This window comes from Castor canadensis, chromosome 13 (assembly GCF_047511655.1).
Source record: "Castor canadensis chromosome 13, mCasCan1.hap1v2, whole genome shotgun sequence".
NCBI lineage: Eukaryota > Metazoa > Chordata > Mammalia > Rodentia > Castoridae > Castor > Castor canadensis.
Genome location: NC_133398.1, coordinates 4,179,036 through 4,200,289, shown reverse-complemented (window position 1 = coordinate 4,200,289; position 21,254 = coordinate 4,179,036). Strand labels below are relative to the sequence as shown.

The 21,254-nt window shown below is 44.4% G+C and overlaps 1 protein-coding gene across 6 annotated transcripts in view; it reads right to left on the bottom strand.

The window, feature by feature from the left end:
* The window catches only part of Tsc1 (TSC complex subunit 1), a 50,947-nt gene extending 45,381 nt beyond the window's left edge, over positions 1–5,566 (bottom strand). For 3 of the 6 annotated variants that reach the window (XM_074052910.1, XM_074052908.1, XM_020170682.2), the window contains exon 1: positions 5,444–5,554. The gene's annotated coding sequence lies outside the window, so the exon portion shown is untranslated. Of the gene's footprint in view, positions 1–5,443 lie in introns of all 6 variants that reach the window. The other 3 variants (XM_074052911.1, XM_074052909.1, XM_074052912.1) reach the window with 2 other exon arrangements.
* Between the last annotated feature and the right edge of the window lie 15,688 nt (positions 5,567–21,254).

Below are 21,254 nucleotides of genomic sequence, written 5' to 3'. Positions count from 1 at the left end.
CATTCATTCATTCATACTTGCTTTGGGGCTCAAAAGGAAAAAAATTATGCACAAGCCTTGGAAAAATAAAGAATAGATTTTTGCCAGGTGCTAAAGGTACCAGCAAGAACTGAATGCCAAGCTTAACAACATTTAGCAGGTTATGTACTTTAGTTGCTTGTAAGTTTTTTAATGTGGCACCTAAGGTTGAATTCCCAGTGAAGGATCAAACCTTGATCTTCCTGATCTCAGTCTCTCAAATAGCTAGGATTATAGGTGTGAGCTACCGGCACCCAGCTCATAGCATATTTTAAAAAGGGAACTGAACCCACCATCACCACCAAACTAAAAACCACTGACCCATGAGTTAGTTTAGGAGATTAGCAGATTAGGCAGTTTATCACAGTACAATGTTCAAAGTTTGGGTTCTGGAGCCACCAAATAAGGTTTATATCCTAGTTCAGCCATGAGCTCTGTAAGCTTCAGTGTCTTTTCCTATCCTGCCCATTAAAGGCTATAGGAAGAGTAAGCAGGATTAGACATATAAAACACTTAGCACAGTGTTTGTCATGTAAGTACCCAAGTAATATAGCAAGACCAACCTTACTTGTGGATTTATTGCACGCAGTATTAACCAAGCATGGTCAAAAAAATACATTTTTAAAAATCAAAAGAAATTTCAAAAACAAATTTAAATTTCTACACATGTACTCAACTGAAGTGAAGCTCTGTCAGTCCCTCATTATCATTAGTCGTATTTAAATCCTTGTGTGATCTGCTGTTTCCCTGACCTTCATTTTGTGAATATCTGCCTCCTAAAAAGTAAATAGTGCCCAAAAGGTAAGATAAAAGTTATGGCAATTCTCTGAAGTCAAAAAGGGCACATAATGTACTTAACTGAAGTGACAGCATGTCTTTAAGCAGAAGCTGGGCAGGGTTATGGGGAAAATTAATCAAATATCCACAGTAACTGAGATAAGAGTATGAAGTAAGACCTGGTCTTTGGTGAGCAGTACTAATGTGCACAGCAATCATGTCTCTGACAGTACTGCAGCTACTCCATGTGGTTTTCAGGTCCACTGTACGTACAGTATGGCTAACTTGAGTGCTGGAGTCACTGCATCCTGAGCCTTCAGCTTTTCTTTTTCCTCTTAAGTGGCCTCCTCGGATACCAAAGATCTACTGTATAAACTTTCTTACAACAATGTTACTACTAAACAAAACGTACTGCAGGGTACATAATGTTTAGCAGTATGCCAGTTAATAGCTAGTTGAAATGTTGATAAAAAAAACATTCCACAACTTAAAACGGATACACTCAAGTTTGTTACTGTGCTGTATGCAAGACACCAAGCAGCACAGATCCTAAAGACTGCAGACAGGAAGGGCACCTTCATCTGTTCTGCCCATCACTCCCCATGGTACCTTCTATCACACCACCAACACAAAGCAAAATTAAGAGTGTCCCTTGTTATTCAAACACATCATGGCCTCTACGGCCATTAAATTTTACTTTACAAAGTGACTTGGAAGTTGTAAACTAGTAACTGCCATACATTGTTTGGGATTAAAGCTGGGTTTTTAGGGCACTTTACTCATTACATGTCAATCTGAATTCATTCAGCCTTAAAAAGTATTCTGTTACCTTTTGCTGTTTTCCCTGTTTACAACAAAAGTAAGCACTCCACAAGAGAAGAGGTGAGAAGAAACTGACAGGGTCCTGAGATCATATATCTTTGTGTGTGTGTATGTGTGTGTAATGAATTTTTACTCTCCCCCATTAAAATATATATTAAATTACTAATTTTAGTAGTAATTATAAGCTTAAGTAAATCGGAGAAGGAATAATCTCAAATTGCTTGTGGGAGATTTTCCAGCCTAATTTAAATGGAAAATTGAGCATTTCATACAAACCAAACTATGTTAAATAGATATCGACTGATAATGTGAGGTTAAAAATCTAAGTTTGGAGCTGGCAGAGTGGCTCAAGTGGTAGAACACCTGCCTAGCAAGCATGAGGCCCTTTAGTTCAAATTCCAGTAATGCCCCCTGCCCAAAAAAAACCCTTGAGTTTTGAAGATGTGTGTGTATATGCAAACAACTATAAATCCGAATGTTACTGAATATGCTTTTCTTTCATGCCTGAAGCTAAATGACAAACAAAATTAACACAAATAAAACTAACCTTTCAAAAAGAGTTATAATATGGGGAAATTACTTTTAAAAAATATGACATAATCATGGCTCACGCCTATAATTCTAGCTACTTTGGTGGTCAGCCTGGGTAAACAGTTCACAAGACCCCATCTCCAAAACACCCAGAGTAAAATGAACTGGAGGTATGGCTCAAGCAGTAGAGTGCCTGCTTTGCAAGTATGAAGCTCTGAGTTCAAACCCAGTACTACAAAAAAAAAAGGTATAAAGAAGAATAAAGTCTTCACCATATCAGGTGGGCTGAAAGTCTCCAATTTGCCTGGTAATTATAGAACACATGGGGTCAATGGATTTAGAACATTGAACTAAAGCTCAGGAGGAATTTAAGTTGCAGAAACTTAAATGCAGAAATAGTTGTTAATTTACAATCCAACTGCTTTACTTCACAGATGAAGAAACTAGGCTCAGAGAACTTAAGCGACTTGTGAAAGGTCAAAAGCTTTTTGACTCTTTAGAAAAGTTTGAAATGGTTGATATATTGCTGTATTTGGCTCACTGGCGTACAGAATATCCAATTAATTCCAGGAGAAGCTAATTTTAGTTCATTATGGCACTGGAACACAGAAACAAACATACCTTGAAAGAAGACAGAGCTGTAAGATCAAGTCAGCTCTAATTCAGAGCTCAAAACTCACCCACGACTACACACACCAAAAGCTAGGAGCTATTTTAAGAAATGCCTTCTGCAATAAATTATGAATTAAAAGAAAAGGAAATAGCCAAACTGATACATTAAGCCTGTGATCATCAACCTCTGGTGAACAATGGAATCAGACTCCTTCCAAAAATTGTGTATATATGGACAGGGTGTCCTCAAAAACAGAAGATGTAGGGCTACCACTATGGGGCCAGATGTTTGGATGCATGGAGGTTCTAGTGAACACTACAATTTGAGGTCCCTTGTTTCTAGAAATTCCATTATTCTGTAAACATTACATAAATGGGTATATATTAGATTTGCCATAGTAAGACCTTTCTGTTTCATCTCACAAATGAAACCAGGTATGCACAGAAGGCATCAAATCACACAACATTGGCAGTACGAGACAGATTTGCTCTTAACTCAGTATGGCACAGTACAACTGGAGTCATGGGATTCAAGACACTTCAATTTAATGAAAATAAGCAAGGCTGGTAGCGTTTTGATTTCTAACTAGGAATTTAGGAACATACCAAGTGTTTATGACACCAGGAAAAGCATGAAGCAAAGAAAGCTTACATCATCTGCCTTTCCAAGCACGTGATGTGAGAGTATTTTGGATAAGATATTAACTCTGGTAAGAAGATACATTCCATTTACATCCTCTATAAATACGCCTGAAGTTTACATCAGATGGTTAAAGGAAGAGTCTGCAGCTCCCCAGGGCAATAGCAAAGAATGGCGCAGTGTTTCTAAGGAGCCTCATTTGCCTGATGCATGACTGTTAAAGGTACAATTCCCTACAAAACACTAAATCACTTTTCACATTTGCATATTCCAGGTTTATTCAGGAATGCTCAACTTAAGAATCACAGGTGGTTGCTTGGTAAATCAAAGGCTCCCAGAAGATTGGGTACTGTAATGTTTTCTGAAATTTACACCTCTACTTTTCCAGCTTGCTTGAATTCAGAACCACTCCAAGTTGATCCCAAAGTTACAAATCAAAGTATCTCAGAAGAGTATTATTCTAGTTTAGTACTTTTACAGTTTACTGTACATGAAGTGCTATTTCCACACGTTCTATTATTAAAAAGAATCCTGCATGGATTTTAGCAAGATTTCTTTTTAAGTAAACACATCAGTTTTATAAAAGTATCAAATACCTTGCAGCCTAACTTAGACTAAAAAACTCACAGGCACAACACTTGCCTTCCAAAACAACAGCATAAGGTAGAGGATGGGGAGTTTGCTCAGTGGTAGAGCACTTGCCTAGCAGGTGTGAAATCCTGAGTACCATCCCTGCCACCCCAAAAAAGGAAGCAACCCCAATTCTAGGCTATGTGTGGTGGTGTACACTTGTAATCCCAGCACTCAGGAGGCTGAGATTGGAGAACTGTTAGTTTCAAGCCAGCCTGGGCTACATGTTGAAACCCTTTCTCAAACAAAACCAACCAAAAAGAAAAAGCGCAAGGTATATAAAAGCCAGTGCGTCCCTTCGAAATTACACACACACACACAGCAAATGAATAATTCTAATCATTTAATGACAGGCCAGTTTTGATCAAACAACAGACAGATGAAAGAGTCATGTCTTGGAACCAGTCAGACCTCAGCTCCAGTACTGGCTCAGGTTAGGGGTGTGACCTTGGGCAAATTACCCTAATCTCTCCAGGCCTCAGTTTCTTCATCTGAGAAGACTGGAGGCAGCCTCTTCCTTTGTCTAGGACCAAAGAGTTGATGAACCAAAGACTTCCACAGTGCCTGGCACACAGAGAGAGCACCCCAAAACATCAGCAAGTTGTTACCTGTTAGGAGGACCGCGCCCCACCCCCCACCCCCCCCCCGAAACCCAAAACACACGAAGCAAACTCTTGAGCGGACAGCACAAAGAAAGCACTTCAATTCTAAAACGGTCTCTCGGACGGCAGGCGCTTCCTCCACCAGTTACTCGAATGAATGAGCGCTCAGGGGCCTCTCTGCAAGTAGCTCTCTCTTAAGAATTACCTCTTCTGATTTGAAGGTAACTGTCTTTCACCGTCAATTAAACACCACGAGTGCACCGGGCCGGCGCGAGGCGCCCCCGTCCTGCGGATGTCAGCGGAGACCCGAGGTCCAGGGGAGTCCCCGATGCCCACAGGCAGCCTCCATTCATTCCCCACACACACCCCTACCCTGCTCGCGAAGTCCGGGGACCAGCCCCACCGCCCAGCCCTTCCGCGGCTGCCAAGAGTCTCTCCGCGGCCCTCCGCCCCCCGCGTGGACCTGTCACCCCACCAAGTGAGGGGCTGGCGACCGGGCCCACCTCCCCCCTGCCCTCGGCGCCGGGGCTGGGGGCGCCGCTGTCCCCTCCTCGGCTGCAGAGGAGGGGCGAGATGCACGTCCGCCCGCCTTCTACCCCCGGGGGACCCGCCGGGCCCCACCGGGCCCCGCCGGAGACAGCGCGTAACAAGAGGGAGGGGAAAGCTCTCCGAACCCCGTTCCCTGGACCCCCTACCCAGCAAATGGGCCCCTTTGCCCCGGCCCCCCAGGACTCCCCAGACTGAGGTCATGTTGCCACGGATGCCCCGAAAAGCCCTCATGAAAAGGAGGGGGAAACAGTCCCATACTCACCCACCGTCTCCTCCCCCTCAGCTGTTTACCTCACAGTTCCTCCAGCCTACAGGGCGCCGCCATCTTGGACATACAGCACCTCCCCCCGTCGTGAAGCGTCCACCGCCGGATGCGGCGTCCGCCACGAAAAAGAGTCCCGGCCAGGCCCCGCCTCCTCCCCGAACCTAAGGACCGATGACCGAGATCGGCAGCCTCGCCAGACAGGACAAGCCATTTCACTTATTGATGGTGATGCTCTCTGGCCGAGAAACAAAAACCAAGGAGCGTGTTTAGGTGGGGGGGCGTGGACGGCGGAAGGATCCCGAGAGGAGGGCTCTGAGAGATCTTGTGATCGAAGGAGGCAGAAAGAAGGGCCGGCGCAGCAGGAGGAGCCTCTGAGAGCCCGAGGGGCGGGGCGGTCACGTGACGGAGGCGAGCCTGCGGCCGAGGCATAAACAAGCCGGCCCTTGGCTGGGTGTGGTGGGAGCGCCGCCCACCTGTCCTGGGCGCTTCTTCACTTCACCCACCTGTTGCCCTTGGGTCTTCCTGTGTGCGGACACAGAGCAGCGGTCCAGTTTCCCCCAAAAGCCCCTGGTGCTCGCGTGGGTGGAGGGCCTGCTAAGTCAGCCAGGGAAGGGGTGAAAATGGCTAGGACAGTCCTCTTTCTTTTGCAGAGTGTTTGAAGTCCACCCATGGAACTGCGGAGAACCACAGTGGCTTCAGGTTACGAACACCTGCCCATCCAAACACCTTGATTGCTTTTTCTTCTACTTTCTGACAAGGCGTTAGGACCTTCAAGCCTCAGTTCCTTCCTCTGAAATGGGCCCAGTATTCGTGAATTGATGGAGGAGATACGATATGGAAAGTGTTTAGCACAGGGTCCCATGCCTAGCGAATTACTCAGTAAGTGATGGCCCTCAGTATGAGACAGGAGAGAGGGAGATAGAGTCTGTGGGATCAGAAAGGGTTTTTTTTGTTCGTTTGTTTGTTTTTTGAGACAAGGTCTCACTGTGTAGCTTACGCTGCAACTCGTGATCCTGCTGCCTCTGCCTCCCCAGTGCTGGGATTACAGGTTTGTGGGTGTGTGTGTGTGCTACCGCGCCCAGCTCTCAGATGGGGTTTTAAAGGAAAGGTGGGTTTTATGAAGTCGAACTGGAGAGGCAGCTGCAAAAAGGGAGGTATTCCAGTCACGGGGAGCCAAGGGAGCAGGAGCCTGGCAGCAGGAAAATGCTGGTGAGTTATGGGAATAACAAGTTTTGTCATGGGAACTGACTGGGTCACAATGCAAGACAGCTTGTGATTAAGGGGCCAGGTGTGTGAGTAGCTAGCACAGTGGGTGCTGTGAGAATTCTGAGAGGGCCCTGGATGGTCCAGGGTAGACTGCTGCTAGCTGGTATGGTGCCTTTGAGAGAATTAAAAAAAAATGCACCCTCTCTGGGCCCAGTGGCCCCATAAGCAGAGCCCAGGCTGTAGTTCCACCTCTCATTCATCCTCAGCCCTTCTGGGGGCCTTTGAGCAGTGATCAGCTTTTGTTTTGTTTTGTGTTTTATTTACTTACTTATTTTTAGTGGAACTGGGGTTTGAACTCAGGGCTTTGTGCTTGCAAAGCAGGTGTTGTACAGTGATCAGCTTTTATGACCATAGGTCTTGGGCCACACAGGCTTCTGAGGAAGCTGGGAATTGAGTTGGAGATTCCAGTGGTCCAGCATGGCCATGGAGGCAGTTGGGGGAAGCCAAGAGTTCTAGATTTGAACCAGAGTCTGAATTTTAGTGACTCAGTGAACCTTTGTCTCCTCAACTTCAACATAGGTAATAATAATGCCTACCTAAGCAAGATTTGCAGTAGACTCAGACAGTAAAGGGTAGCTAGCTAGTACAGAACCTTGTTCGATTAATGTCAGGTGTGTTAACTGTGCTCCCTGTCAGCACCCACCGGTCCCTAGAGTTGGTTCACCTAATGCTAAATCCTTTAGCTGCCCAGTCTGCCTGGGAAGGCTGAGGGAGAGAGGGAAGGGACCATGTTCTCTCAAGTCCACCTATCCACAAACCATGTCACAGGAGTGGATTCCTGCCTCTGCATTACACCAACACAGAAATTCCAGTGTGTTCAGAGATTGCTGGATGGGAGAATTAAGGTGGTCAAGGAATGGGGTGGGAGAACAGGCCCTGCTCCAGAGGCTGACCCTGGAACCCCCTCCCTACCAGGCCTTCCTGGCTGGGTGAACTCATCCTGCTGGAATGTGCTCCTCTGTGAAGGCAGTAGTGATGCACAGAGCTCATCAAGGCTGGCTCTCAAGGGGGCCGTAACCACATTGTTACTGTTTATACAGTGTCTGGAAGAAGAATGGTGATTGTTATTTCAATATGGACCACGAGGGGCTTGTGAAGAAGCCAGGAAGAACAGGCAGAGACAGCCTGCCACCCGCTCTCTTACCAATCTGGGTTTCTCTGGGGTTGACTTTTGTCATTTGCTACATAGAAGCTCATCAGACCACCTCCTTCTACACACCACCCCTGTGTCCACAGGTGGTGCTGACTCAGTACCTGTGGTGGATATCTGTTGCTTTAGTCTGTGCAGCATCTCTACCCCCTCTGAGGAGGCAAATGCCCTTTCCTAATTCCTCATATGCTGGTGGGTCTGACAATTACAGTGTCACTCTCAGCACCAAACATGGACCAGGCCAAGCCAACCTCAGAGTCCCATCACCCAGCCAAAGTGATTGGCCCACAGTTGGACATGTGACTTGAACCCAACCAATCAGGGTGCTTCCCTGTATGTTTCTATAAGAGAGATTTTTCTCTTTCTTTGGGATCACTAAACTGGGACAAGGAAGCTGTGACCTCTCCCTTTCCCTGTACCATAACAGCACCATAGCAAGCAATGTGAGCAGTCTGACTAAAAAAGAGACACAAAGACAGAAAGATGAAGGGGCTGGAGTGTAGTTTAGTGCCCAGCATACATGAAGTCTTAGCTTTGATCCTGAAGGGGGAGGGGCGGGAGAAAAAAAAAGAAATCACAGAGAGAGAGAGAGAGAGATTGAAAAATGCTAGTTATGCAGGTTGAGATCCCTGAAACCAGCTTCACTCTGGTTTTCCAAGTTCCATGATGCAGTAACAATTTCAGCTGATGCTAGTTACAGTGGGCTTCTGTCCCTTACAAACAAAAGGCTTCCTGGATGCATGGGATTTAAGGGCCTTTGGAAGTCCATCCATTGGAATTTTCTTCGGCTTTAGCTCCCAGAAGGCTGTGTGGCAGCCTCCTGACCACTCTCTCTTCCTTCAGTGCCATTTGCAAAACTGAGACCAAGCTCTTCACGGTGGCTCCCACAGCCACCTGGTCTCTCCAGTTGCTGTCCAGAGCATGGAACACCAAGAGGCTTCACACCTTGCCTTTCTCAGGCTGTCTCCAAGCCTCTCCCTCCTGTGCTGCTTATTCTCCTTTGACCCTTCTCTCTGTGCTCCACTCCACCTGCCATGCCTTCTGAGCTGGCTCTCTGGCTTCCTTTTGCCTTTGACCAGAGTAAAGTGTGACCAGAGGAAAGAGAACGAGCCTTCCTGCCTGCTGGGCCACCAGGATCCACAGCTCCTGTTACATAGCCTGGTTTACTCTGTGTGTTAGCAATGGCTCCCTCCCCCTACTGTTCACACCTAGAAAAATAATGGTTCCCCACTGTCACTAGTCTCCAGACTAGTGACTCTTGTGTCTCTGAAGCTGCTCACTCCTCTGTCTTCTTAATTACTCCTTTGAGATTGGTTCCCCCCAGGATCCTAGCTGCTATACCCCCTTTTAAGAGTATCTGTCCATGGCCTGGGCTACACACTACAAACCACTCCAAACTCATAGATGTACACACACTTGATCGGACCTGGGTCAGGGATGAAAACCTCCCCTCATCTGAGCCAGCCAGATTCTCCTGGAGAATTCACACTGAGAACCCAAGTCTAAAACTGATGGTGCTCCAAGGGGCAGCATTCAAACTGCTGTGCTCCAGGATATTCACACCTTGCACATGTGCCCTCTAGGGTTGTGTGACAAGCCCAGATGGTGTTAGTCTCTGGGGATCATGTGGAGTTGGATCCAGCCATGACCCCTCAGCACCTGGATCAGTTAAGAATAAGCAGCTAAGAGCCTTGCTGGGGGGGAGACAAGTGCCCAGACCAGAAGGGAGCAGATGCAGTGACAAGGGACACAGGTCCCTGAGGAGGAAGGAGAGCTGCAGAACCACAGCCCATTGCTTAGAGGCCTGGCTGTATACTGCCTACTTCAGTCTGGAAGATGCTTCTGCAACTTTTCAGTACATTTCACTTTTCTACTGACAATCAGCAAAGGCCTGAGATGGCTAAGACCATTTTGCTTCTTCACCTTATGACACCTGTTGTTCCTCCGAGACTCAACTCCATTAGGAGGTCTTCTTAGGATAGCATAGGTCTTCTCTGAACTTGCCACCCACACCCCAGGTCTATCCCCATTCCTTCTACCCAACCCCCTATTTACAGCCTGTCTTCCACCAAACTCTCGTGTTCTGCTGCCCCCAGGTGGTGGGATGGGCACAAGGCCTCTCAAAACATCCTTAGTTCAAGGTCAAAAGTGTTGGGCAACATGTATTGAAATAGCATACTGTATTCCATAAATAAATATAATTGTTAATTAAAAAGAAAAAGTAAATTAAAAATCCAGGAACATTGGGACCAAATGTAAGATGGAAAAAACTTTCAAGATTAAGGCTAGATGGTGTAGAGACTATTAGAGATGCAAGAGCTGCCTCACCACATGACTCAGTGATCATGGAAGTTCACAGGCTCCACACAGGGTTGGCTGCCATCTTTCTTTGCTTCAATGCCTCCAAATGGAATGGAACTTCCTTGTGTTGAGGTGAATCCCTCAGCCGAGATCAGCCGAGAGTCTAGTATGCTCTTTTATTTCTTCAGGCTACATTTCAAGTGCTGAAGTAATTTGCCAGGTCTTCCATAATAAAGTACCACAAACTCAGTGACTTAACAACAGAAATGTTTTGTCTCAGTTCCGGAGGCTGGAAGTCCAAGATCAATGTGTCCCCAGGGCTGGTACCCCAGAAACTGTAAGGGAGAATGTCCCATGCATCTTGCAGATGCTAGCATCTGGTGCTTTGCTGGCGATACTTGGTTTTCCTTGAGTGGAGACAGATCATCCTCTGCCTTCATGTCCATGCGGTGGTCTCCTAGGGTGTTTATCTGTGTCCAAATTTTCCTCGTTTCATACAGACACCCATAATATCAAATTAGGAACTCACCCTATTCCAGTCTGATCTTATCTAATTATATCTGCAGCAACATTATACAGGGTTTTGAGGAAGTATGTGTTGAGAAGTCTACAAATGAGTGTGTAGGAGAATAAACTTAGCTCATAACAGTTACTAAGGGCTGAGTTAGTCACATCATCATCAATGATTTGCGAAAAGGCCTTGTATTTTTATGTATTCATTCCTTTTATCTTCATTCCCCACCTCCAGTTCCCTCCATAAGCAGTCATTCTAGTACTGTGTATCCTTTTGATCATATGTGTCCTTGCAAAATGTACATGTGTGTGTAGCTTTAATTCATGTAAATGGAATTAGGGATCTGTTCTTAGTTCTTTTCCTCACTTAGCATTATGTTTGAAACTCCATCCATGTTGCTTTGTCAACTTCTAACTGCTGACAATTACCCAGGAGTGGGAATCTACCCTAATCTACTCTCTACCTTCCCAGAGATCAAGTCATGATGCCACCAGAAACAACACTATAAGCTGGAGGCATGGCTCAAGCAGTTGCCTGCCTGCCTAGCAAGGGGGAAGACTTGAGTTCAAACACCAGCACTACCAAAAAAAGAAAAAGGAGGAGGAGGGGGAGGAAGAGGAGGAGAGGAAGAAAGGAAGGAGGGCAGAAAACAAAGAAGCAGGGAAAGAGGGAGGGAAGGAGTGGGGGAGGGAGGAAGGAAGGAAGAGGGAGGAAGGGAGGAAGGGATAAACATCAACCAACTGAAAATTTCTTTGGGATACATACCTAGGGGTAAACTCAGTAAGCCTTAAGGTACAAATTTACTTTTCAGACACATCACCAAATTGTCCTCCTGGATGCTTGTCCAGTCTACACACACATCAAAAGCCCTCAAAAGTGCCCACTCCCCTACCAATACTAGCTACCAACTACCTCTTTAATGTTTTCAGAATGACAGGGCTAAAGCAACATTCTATTCTTCTTTTCATTTGCTTCTCTGGCTTAATGACATGGAACATTTGTTTACATTCTTATCAGTCTTCCCTATAAATTTCTGCCCCTTATCTTTTGACTGTCCCAGTAGAGTTACTATCTTTCCTTGCTGATTTGCAGAGTGCCTTACATATGCTATGAATGTACCCTGAGTTGGCTATAGATATTCCATTGTTTTCTCCCAATCTGTCATCCACCTGCTAACTATACTGTATCTCATTAGGAAAGAGTAATTTTGATGTTTTCTAACTCATTGCATTTTTTACTTATATTTTTGGTCTGAAGGTTTCATTAAAGAATGCATTCTTTAGGCTAGAGGTGATAGAGCTCAGTGATAGAGCACTTGCCTAGCACACACAAGGCCCTGGATTTGATCCTCAGCACCCCCCAAAAAAAAAGCCCATTTCTACTCTTAGTCATACAAGGTATTCTTAAGCACTCTATAGCTTTATCTTCTTTATAGTTTACATTTATATTTTCTATTTTTATGTTCTGCATTTAATTTTTAGGGCTCTGGGATGGCCGTGAAAATTCATCACTTGGATCTTGCTAGTTGACGAAAGCGTCGGTGGCTGTCAACACCTTTACAATAAGGTCAGACATCCCATGAGCTGGACAGCAGGCGCAGCAGGGGTACTAATGCAGACTAGTACTTACACGATGTGGATTCCTCCACCAGGGAACATGGGCCTGAGGACTCTTCATTAACTAATTGAACTGCTCCTGAATCTGCACAGCAGTCTGAGGCTCTTTCTACTGAATTCTTCTTCCTTCCTCCTCTCCCAACAGGTGTCAGAGCTGCATCGCACATTAGCTTGGATCTGGATTGGTATTAGTCTAATTTTCCACTGTTACCATGAAATACCTGAAGCTGGGTACTTTTCTAAAGAAAAGAGATTTATTTATTTAGCTCACCATTGTTGAGACTAAAAGTTCAAGATTGGGAGCCCCTTTGATTCAGCCTCTGGTAAGGGTTCTCTTGGCTTCATTACATCATGGCAGATGGCATTGTGGTTGGAGAACATGGGAGAGGAAGAGATCACATGACCGAATAGGAAGCCAGAGATCCAGGAGGGGTCAGAGTCACTCTTTAATAACCACTCAATCTCATCAGAGCTGGCTACTTTCTTGCTTGCCAGAGCATGACCAAATTACCTCCCATTAGGTTCCGCCCATTAAAGGTTCCACCACACCAACACCACCACACAGAGGTCCAAGCATCCTTTATGTGAACCCTGATAGGATGCCCAGGAACCATATTTAAACCATAGCACCATCTGAAGGCTCTCTCTGCCCTCCCTGGCTGCTTCTCTGCAGGACATTTGTTAGAGACTTGGTGTATTGTTGCTCTGTTGTTAGCTTAGGTTATTGTCTTAATGTCATTGCATCGTTTTGTGTGTTTTTATTTTCTACTTGGTCGTTTTGTTGTTTTCACATTTTCAAATAGTACATTTTAATTATACAATATGGAGGGAGTCCTACTTGGTTGCTTTTGTTTTGTTTTGTTTTGGTGGTACTGAGATTTGAACTCTCGGCTTCACGCTTGCTAGGAAGGCATTCTACCACTTGAGCCACTCTGCCAGACCCACTTGGCTGTTTTTGAAGTAGGTAAATTCTATTGATTTATGTTTGATCTTATATCTTACACCTAGTTGAACTCTATAATTCGTTCTTAAACTTTGTCACCTTATTTTTTATTTGGTTGGTTTTTCTAGGAAAGTGATCATATCTACTGGAAACAAAACCATTTTATCTCTTCCCTTTTGAATTTTTACCCTCCTCACTTCTTTCTCCTGTTTATTCTGTTGACTAGAACCTCCAGAACTATGTTACCAGTTGTGTTGATATGAGGCATGCAGACCCTGTCCGCAAGCTTCAAGATATGCTTGTAAATTTCCATTACAGACACAATGTTTGCTCTAAGACTTTGGTCTATGGCCTTTACCAAATTAAAGAAGAGACGTTGACTTTATCAAATTTTTCCCTGTATTCCCTGAATAGTCAAACCATTTTTAGTCTATCAATGTGTTGAATTACCCAGATAAATTTTCTGGTGTTGAACTATCCTTGCACTCCTGAGACAAACACTTCTTAAGTGCGTATTTTAAAAATGCTTGTTGGATTGGTCACCTAACATTTTGTTTGGAATTTGTCCACCTCTGACTATAAGTTACTGATTCTCTTAACTGGAACGTTGCATTGCATCTTTATAATCTGTGTCCATTGGGCAGCACACTACTTCAAATATAATTTAAGAACTTTATTACAATGTACTTGTTTCCTGCCTCCTGAACTTTGTGCTGTTGTCACACATTTCACTTTTACATAGATTATAAACCACACAAAACAGTGATATTATTGTTTCTTTAAAGAATCAATGATTTTAAAGAAATAAGAGAAACTTTCATATTTGCTCTTATATTCACCATTGCTGTAATTCCTCATTCCTTTTCTTTTCCTTTCTTTCTTTTTTTGTGTTTTGTTGTTGTTGTTTTGGAAACAGGGTCTCACTGTGTAGCTCAGGCTGGCCTCAAATTCATGATCCCCCTACCTCCACCTCCCAAGTGCTGGAATTGCAAGCATGAACCACATGCCTGAGTCACTCTTTTTTGGTGGTACTGGGGTTTGAACTCAGGGCTTTGAACTTGCAAAGCAGGCGCTCTATCACTTGGGCCACACCTCTATCCTAATTCTTCATTTCTTTGTATAGATCCAAATTTCTATCTGGTGTTATTTTCCTTCTTGATTTAATTTAATTCCTTTTTTTTTTTTTTTTGTCAGTACTGGGGTTTTAACTCAGGGCCTCAATCTTGTTAAGGAAGTGCTCTACCACTTGACCTACCCTACCATCCCCATTTTTAAAATTTCTTATAATGTGAGCTTGCAATAATTATCTCAACATTATCTGAAAAAAATGCATTTCGCTTTTACTTATTTGCTGATTTATTTTGAGACAGGGCCTCATTATTGTAGCCTGGTAGGCGTCAACCTCACAATTCTCGTTCTTCAGCCTCCTGAGTGTTGGGATTACAGACATGAACCACCATTCTTGGTTTTAACCTTTGTTTTTGGAAGATATTTTCACTGAGTATAGAATCCTAGGTTGATAGTTTCTCTTGGCTTTTTAAAGATATTATTCCATTGTCTCCTAATATGCATAATTTCTGAGAAGAAATCTAAGACTTTCTTTGTTTCTTTTGCTGTGCCCTTCATTTAGGTTCTTAACATAAATGTTGACTTATTAAATAATTGATTGATTTAAAACCAACCAAGGTGCATTAGTAAGGGTTCTCCAGAGAAAGTGGACCAATAGTGTGTGTGTGTGTGTGTGTGTGTGTGTGTGTGTGTGTGTGACACATTGGTTCACACAACTATGGAACATGGAAAGTCCAAAATCTTCAGGGTGAATCAACAAGCTGGAGACCAGGGAAGAACCAATATTGTAGGTCAAGTCCAAAGGCCATCTACAACAGAATTCCCTCTTGCTTGGGAGGAGGTCAGTCTTTGGTTCTATTGGTGTCTTGAACTGATTAGATATGGCCCACCCACATTATGGAGAGGACTATGCTTTACTCAAACCCCAATGACTTAACTGCTACCTCATCCAAAAACACTCTCACAGGAGCCTCCAGAACAACATCTGACCACATGTCTGGACACTATGACCCAGATGAGTTGGCACATAAAATTAACCATCATACTGATCATCTAGAAAAGCATGTTTCTTAGTTTTGTATCTATGGATTTGTTTATTTTATCCATTCTAAAATAAAACCTTCTTCTTCCAAAGGAAATTTGGCACCATGCCTTTTACCTGTTTTGTTTTGTTTTTGTCTTGGTAAAGAAAAGCATTGATATAGATTAGAGAATTATTGTTTCCATGAGCTAGTCTCCAAATAGCCCTTTTAACAGGTGAAACAGAAAGTAAAATCACGTGTGAGGATGGGATACAAATACCAGCAAAGAGTGGTGGACTGCTCAGTGAATCCTGGAAAGTATCCTAAAGATGCATCCCCTAGGGGAGACTCCAGAAACCCTGCTGCCTGCCCATCCTTCCCTGCAAATTGCAGCAGTTTGAGTTCTCCATGGGCACCCTTTAAAATTTGCCACCTAAAAAAAAAATTAGAAAATAAAATGTGCCACCTTTTGCTGGGTTCATTGAAAGCAACACCCACATTTCAGGTCTTTCCTCTTTGTCTTCCTGTGTATTTGTTATGTATTGCTAGTTTATGTTATTCTGAAACTTAGTGGCTCACAGTTTCTGAGGATCAAGAAAATGGGTGTAACTTAGTTGGGTCTGCCTGCTCAGGTTCCTTATGAGGCTGCAAGATGGATGTCAGCTTGAGCTACAGTCATCCAAGGGTTAACTGGGCAAAGATCCACTGAGCTCACACATGGAAGTGGACAGGCTGATTCTTCTTTGATTGTTGATCAGAGGCCAAACATTGTCACATACAGCATCTGACCTCCCTCAGAGAAGCAAAGAATGTAAGCAAGCTGGAAGACAAAGTTTCTTATAATCTAACCTTGGAAGTATGACATATGTATTGGTCCACTGTCTATTACTATAACAAAACACCTGAGGATGTATAACTTACAAAGAAAAAAGGTTTATTTAGATCATAGCTTTGGAGGCTGAAAGCCCAAACATCATGTCACCAGCTCTAGTGAGGGTCCCTGGCTGTATCATATCATGGTGGGCTGTGTCATGACAGGAGTGTGTGCAAGTGAGAGAGGTCACATGGTATGCATGGAATCCAGACTGAGGGGGAAGGACCAGGTTTACTCTTTTAATAACAATCATTGCTGAAGAACGAACTCAGGGTCCCAGAAGAATCACTTAATCCCTTCTTAGGGGAGTGCTCCCAGTGACTTCCCACTTTGCTCCATCTCTTAAAGATCCCACTGCCACTCTGGGGACCAAGCCTCCAACACATGAGCCATTGGGGACCACATTCAAACCAGAGCCAAACCACAACAACATCCCATCAGTTTCTCTTTTTTATTTTTTCCTTTTTTTTTTTTTTCGGTGCTGGGGACCAAACTCAGGACCTTGCACTTTCCAGGCAAGTGCTCTTCCACTGAGCTAAATCCCCAACCCCTTCAGTTTCTCCATCTTATGTTTTAGAAGGAAGTCACTGGGTCCCACCTGCACCCAATGGGAGAGGGGCTGCCATGGGTTGTGAGTATCAGGAGGTAGGAATCTCTGGGGGTGATTTTCTTCCAAGATATAACACACAACTTCCATCTCCTTGAAAACTCCTTCCCCTCATGTGTGTGACACTCTCAGACAGAGTAGCTTCTCCTTCTCTGGTTCCCACTGCACTCTGTTCACAGGTCTATCGTCTCAGGAATGGCAATGATAATGTGACTGCCAGCACTTAATGAAGAGCTGCTATGGCCCCAACGTTAGTCTAAGACTTTCCACGCATTAGGTGAACATACAGTTTTTGTGTCCATCCAGGGACTTGGTCATCAGAAACTGTAGTAGTGTCTCTACACTTCTTAGCTAGGCAAGGGGGAACTCTGTAATGAAAAGAGACCATAAACTCAAGAACCTTGTAGATCAAGGTAGGAGACAGAAAAGTACAAGAGCAATTATAATACAAGCTGGAAAATGCTGTAATAATCCTATGTAAAGGGCTCTATAGCACACACCCCCAAAGCCATTCTTGCTGATGGTAACATTTCATTTCAAATGTGGAGAATAAGTAGCAGTTAGCCAGGAAAACAGAAGGGCGAGAACACTCCAGACAGGGAAAGAACATGTATGTGTGAAGAACAAAAAAAAAAGCAGAAATGAGACAGCAGAAGCCACTGCTATGACTGAGACAAAGCATCCAGGTGAAAAGGGGCATGAAACACTAATGCTAGTGAACAGGTAACATGGATTGAGTGGTGCTGTTCTGTGGTTTTGCGGGTTCACATTTAACCTTCAGAGTGACTCTATGCAGTAGGTGCACATTAGGAAACTGAGTCATTAAGACTTGTCCCAATCACCAGCTCATGTACATCCAAGTCATGACCACTGGAACCATGAGTGAGGGGGATCTTGAGGGGTCCAGCATGTGATGGCATTTGACCTTGATCATGAACTCAGGGAGGAACCTCTGAATGACTTTCATTTGGTTGGCACCCGAGCCAGGACCAGGACCATTTAAAAAGTGTCATGGTACTCTTGGGACGGATGTGGAAACCTAGACTAAGGGGATAGAGTGGGGAAGACAGAGGAAGAAGGTGACCTCAGGTTTCTGGCTGGGTGTGGGTGCCATTCCCTAAGACACATGAGCGGAAGCTGGGATGTGAAACATGGGCTGGTGCCATTTGGGGACTGGCTGAATTGAGAGGCCAGAGAGGTGGGCCTAGTGGACAGCTGGTCATGGGTGTAGGGTTCTGAGACCAAGACTTGGAAGGGATTGATGTTCTGAGAGCAATCAAGGCTGGAAAAATTGGCCATAGCAACTGAGGGTGAGTGCAACATGGGCCAGGCCCTCTGGCGGGGACAGAGAGGACTGGGCTAAGTTAGAACCAAGCTCGACAACCCAGTGTGGGCCTCAGGTGAGTCTCCAAAACTCAGTTTCTACATTTGACACACGAGGAGGAAACCACTATCATAAATAACCAACTCAGGGAGTTTCTAGGACAGTCCCACGGAGCACACACATAGCTGCTCAGCAGAACGCAATCATGGCATGAGTGCTCAGCAAGCAGTGTTACTTGTCCTACAGTGGCCACAGCAAAGTTCACAACTGGGGGACTTAAAACAACAGAAATTCATCCTCTCACAATTCTGGAGACCAGAAGTCCAAAAATCAAGGGGTCAGTGAGCGGGTTGATTCCTTCCCTATCTCTGTGAGACAATCCATCCCAAGTCTCTCTACTGGCTTCTGGTGGTCACCAGCAACCTTTGGCAGTCCTTGGCCTATAGCTGCACCACTCCAGCTTCTGCCTCCATGTTACATGGGTTTCTCCTTTATGTGTCTCTCTATGTGTCCTCTCCTCTTCTTGGATTCAGGGCCTACTTTAATTCAGTATAAGCTTATTCTTCCTGAATTATATACCCGCTATTTCCAAATATTACCCCAGTCTGGGGTTCTGGGTAGACATGACTTTGGGGGAACCCTATCCAATCCCCAACACTTGCTGTCAAGGAGCATGGGGTCCAGCAGATAAAATAGAGAGGAACCAGCCATACTGGTATGGACTCAGGTCCAACCTAGAACTGACCTGCAGGACTAGGGGTGTAGATCAGAGGTAGAGCTAGTATGCCAAAGGCCCTGGGTTTCATCCCCAGCCCTGAGGGAGGAGAAGGAAATGACCTGCACCAGTGCTCTTGGGGAAAGAGGTCAAAATCAGAGTGATACATTCTTTTTTTTTTTTTTTAAGCAGGCCTGGGGTTTGAACTCTTGCAAAGCAGTTGCTCTACCACTTGAACCACATCTCCAGACCATTTTGCTCTGGTTATTTTTAGATGGAGTTTTGCAAACGATTTACCCAGGTTGGCCTTGAACCATGATCCTCCAGAGCTCAGCCCCCCAAGTAGCTGGATTACAGGAGTGAGCCACTGGTGTTGGACTTACAGATTGATGCTTTTTTTTTTTTTTATGGCAGGAGGACCCAATTTGAACGATGGCCTGCAGACAAGGCCACATAAGGCACTTGTTTAGGGATAGACAAGAATAGTGGGTAATACAAAAGGCAGCATATGGAAGATCTCGAGCTAAATGAGAAGCCGGATTGCAAGTAATGAGGAGAGCTTCATGGTAACCACGAGGCCACCCACTCGTCTCCTCAAAGCAGAAACCCTCACAACCAGAGGTTTTATTTCAGCTGTGCCTCCCCTGGAACGTATGTGCTGACCATTTGGAAAAAGATAAAATTATCTTGACTTCACACCCTATACCAGAATAAATTCTAAATAGATCAGAGTTCTAAGTGTCAAGAGTGGAACCACAGAAGGGCTAGAGGAAAAATGGCTGAATTCTTTGTAATCAGGTGTGAAGAAAGCCTCTCTAAAAATGGCTAAAAAGTCAGACGCAATAAAAGACCAACAAGCTAGATGACCTCAACAAAACAAAACACCCATCTGCATGGCAAAAAGAAAATAAGCAAAGTGAGAAGATAAATAGCAAGCCGAGATAAAACATTTGCACCTTGTATTACAAACAAACCTTCCTAATACACACACAACCCACAAAAATCTAAGCCCAAAGAACAAAAAAAGTTGTCTAATAGGAAGGAAGCAGGAAAAAGATGAAAACAAAGTTCACAGCAAAAGAAATGTAAGTGACCCTTAGTCATATAAACAGAGCTGGCCTCATTCATTATAAGGAAAATGCAAACTAAAACTAATCCAAGATACTGTTGCTGTCCTATCAGATTGGCAAAAATCCCAAAATTTGATAAGCTACCCTGATGGCAAGGCTATAGCAAACAAATACTCTGTTCTGTGGTAAGAGGACAAAATAGCACGCCCCTGTCAACAGGAATCTGGCCAGGTCTGGAAACATTACATATCCTTTAGCACGCTCATTTCACTTCTTCGCAACTACCCTGGAGATACCTACACCTACACAAGGACACACACACACAAGATTGTTTCTCATGAAATCACAGCTCACAGTTTTGGACAGAACCAGCATCTTCTCAGCTCTGGGGAGCACCTCTTGGGCTGCATCATACATACCAGGCAGATGGCCTTGTGGTGGGAGTGCAAGTGAGGCGCTCCCAGTTACCTAATCACCTCCCACTAGGCCCTACCTCTTAAGGTTCCACCACTCATCAACACCACCAAGCTTCAACACATGAACCTTTGGAAGACAAGCCACATCCACACCATTGCACAAGCTAATGAGAGAAGTTTTGTTTTGTTTTGTTTTGTTTTGGGAGGGGCTGTACTGGGGTTTGAACTCATGACCTCACACTTGCTAGGCAGTTACTCTACCACCTGAACCACTCCACCAGCCCAAGAAAGTTCTTCTTTACATAAAAATAATCAACGCAGAAAGAATGATAAAGTTAGTTGCAGGGATTAGCAGTGGGTACTGAAAGCAGTAGGGGAAGCTGTAGGGAACAGGATGCTTGTGTGAAGACTAAACCCTATCCCACAGATTGCTCATGAACTCACCTTTATGACAGAGAGAGCTGGCTGTCACCATTTTAACTAGTGACTAAGTTTAGCATCACTAAGGTGGGACAACATACCTTCTAATGGAAGGACACTTAGGTCCAAGCCGTATCTCTGCTTCAAACACCTAACCCGAATTGAATCAAGCCTTGCACCTAACTTCCTATATAAAGGGGATGGAGAAGCAGACTAAATGGCATCACAGAGAGCAATCAGACAAGTCAGAATGCCTGACCTTCTACCAAACTGGCCTACACTGTTGTGAAGAAAAACCAAAAACCAAAAACCAAAACAGTACCAAAAGAAAAGGCTAGGGGGCGCTGTTCCCTTATAATGGAGACTAAAGAGGCAGGAAAATGCAGGTCTTGGAACTTGGCTGGTTCCCATTCTGACAAAAGAAAATGAGGGAAATTGCAAGTGTGCATGTGGGCTGGATAGTGAGCGATATTACAGAGTTACTCATAGTCTTTGTAGCCAT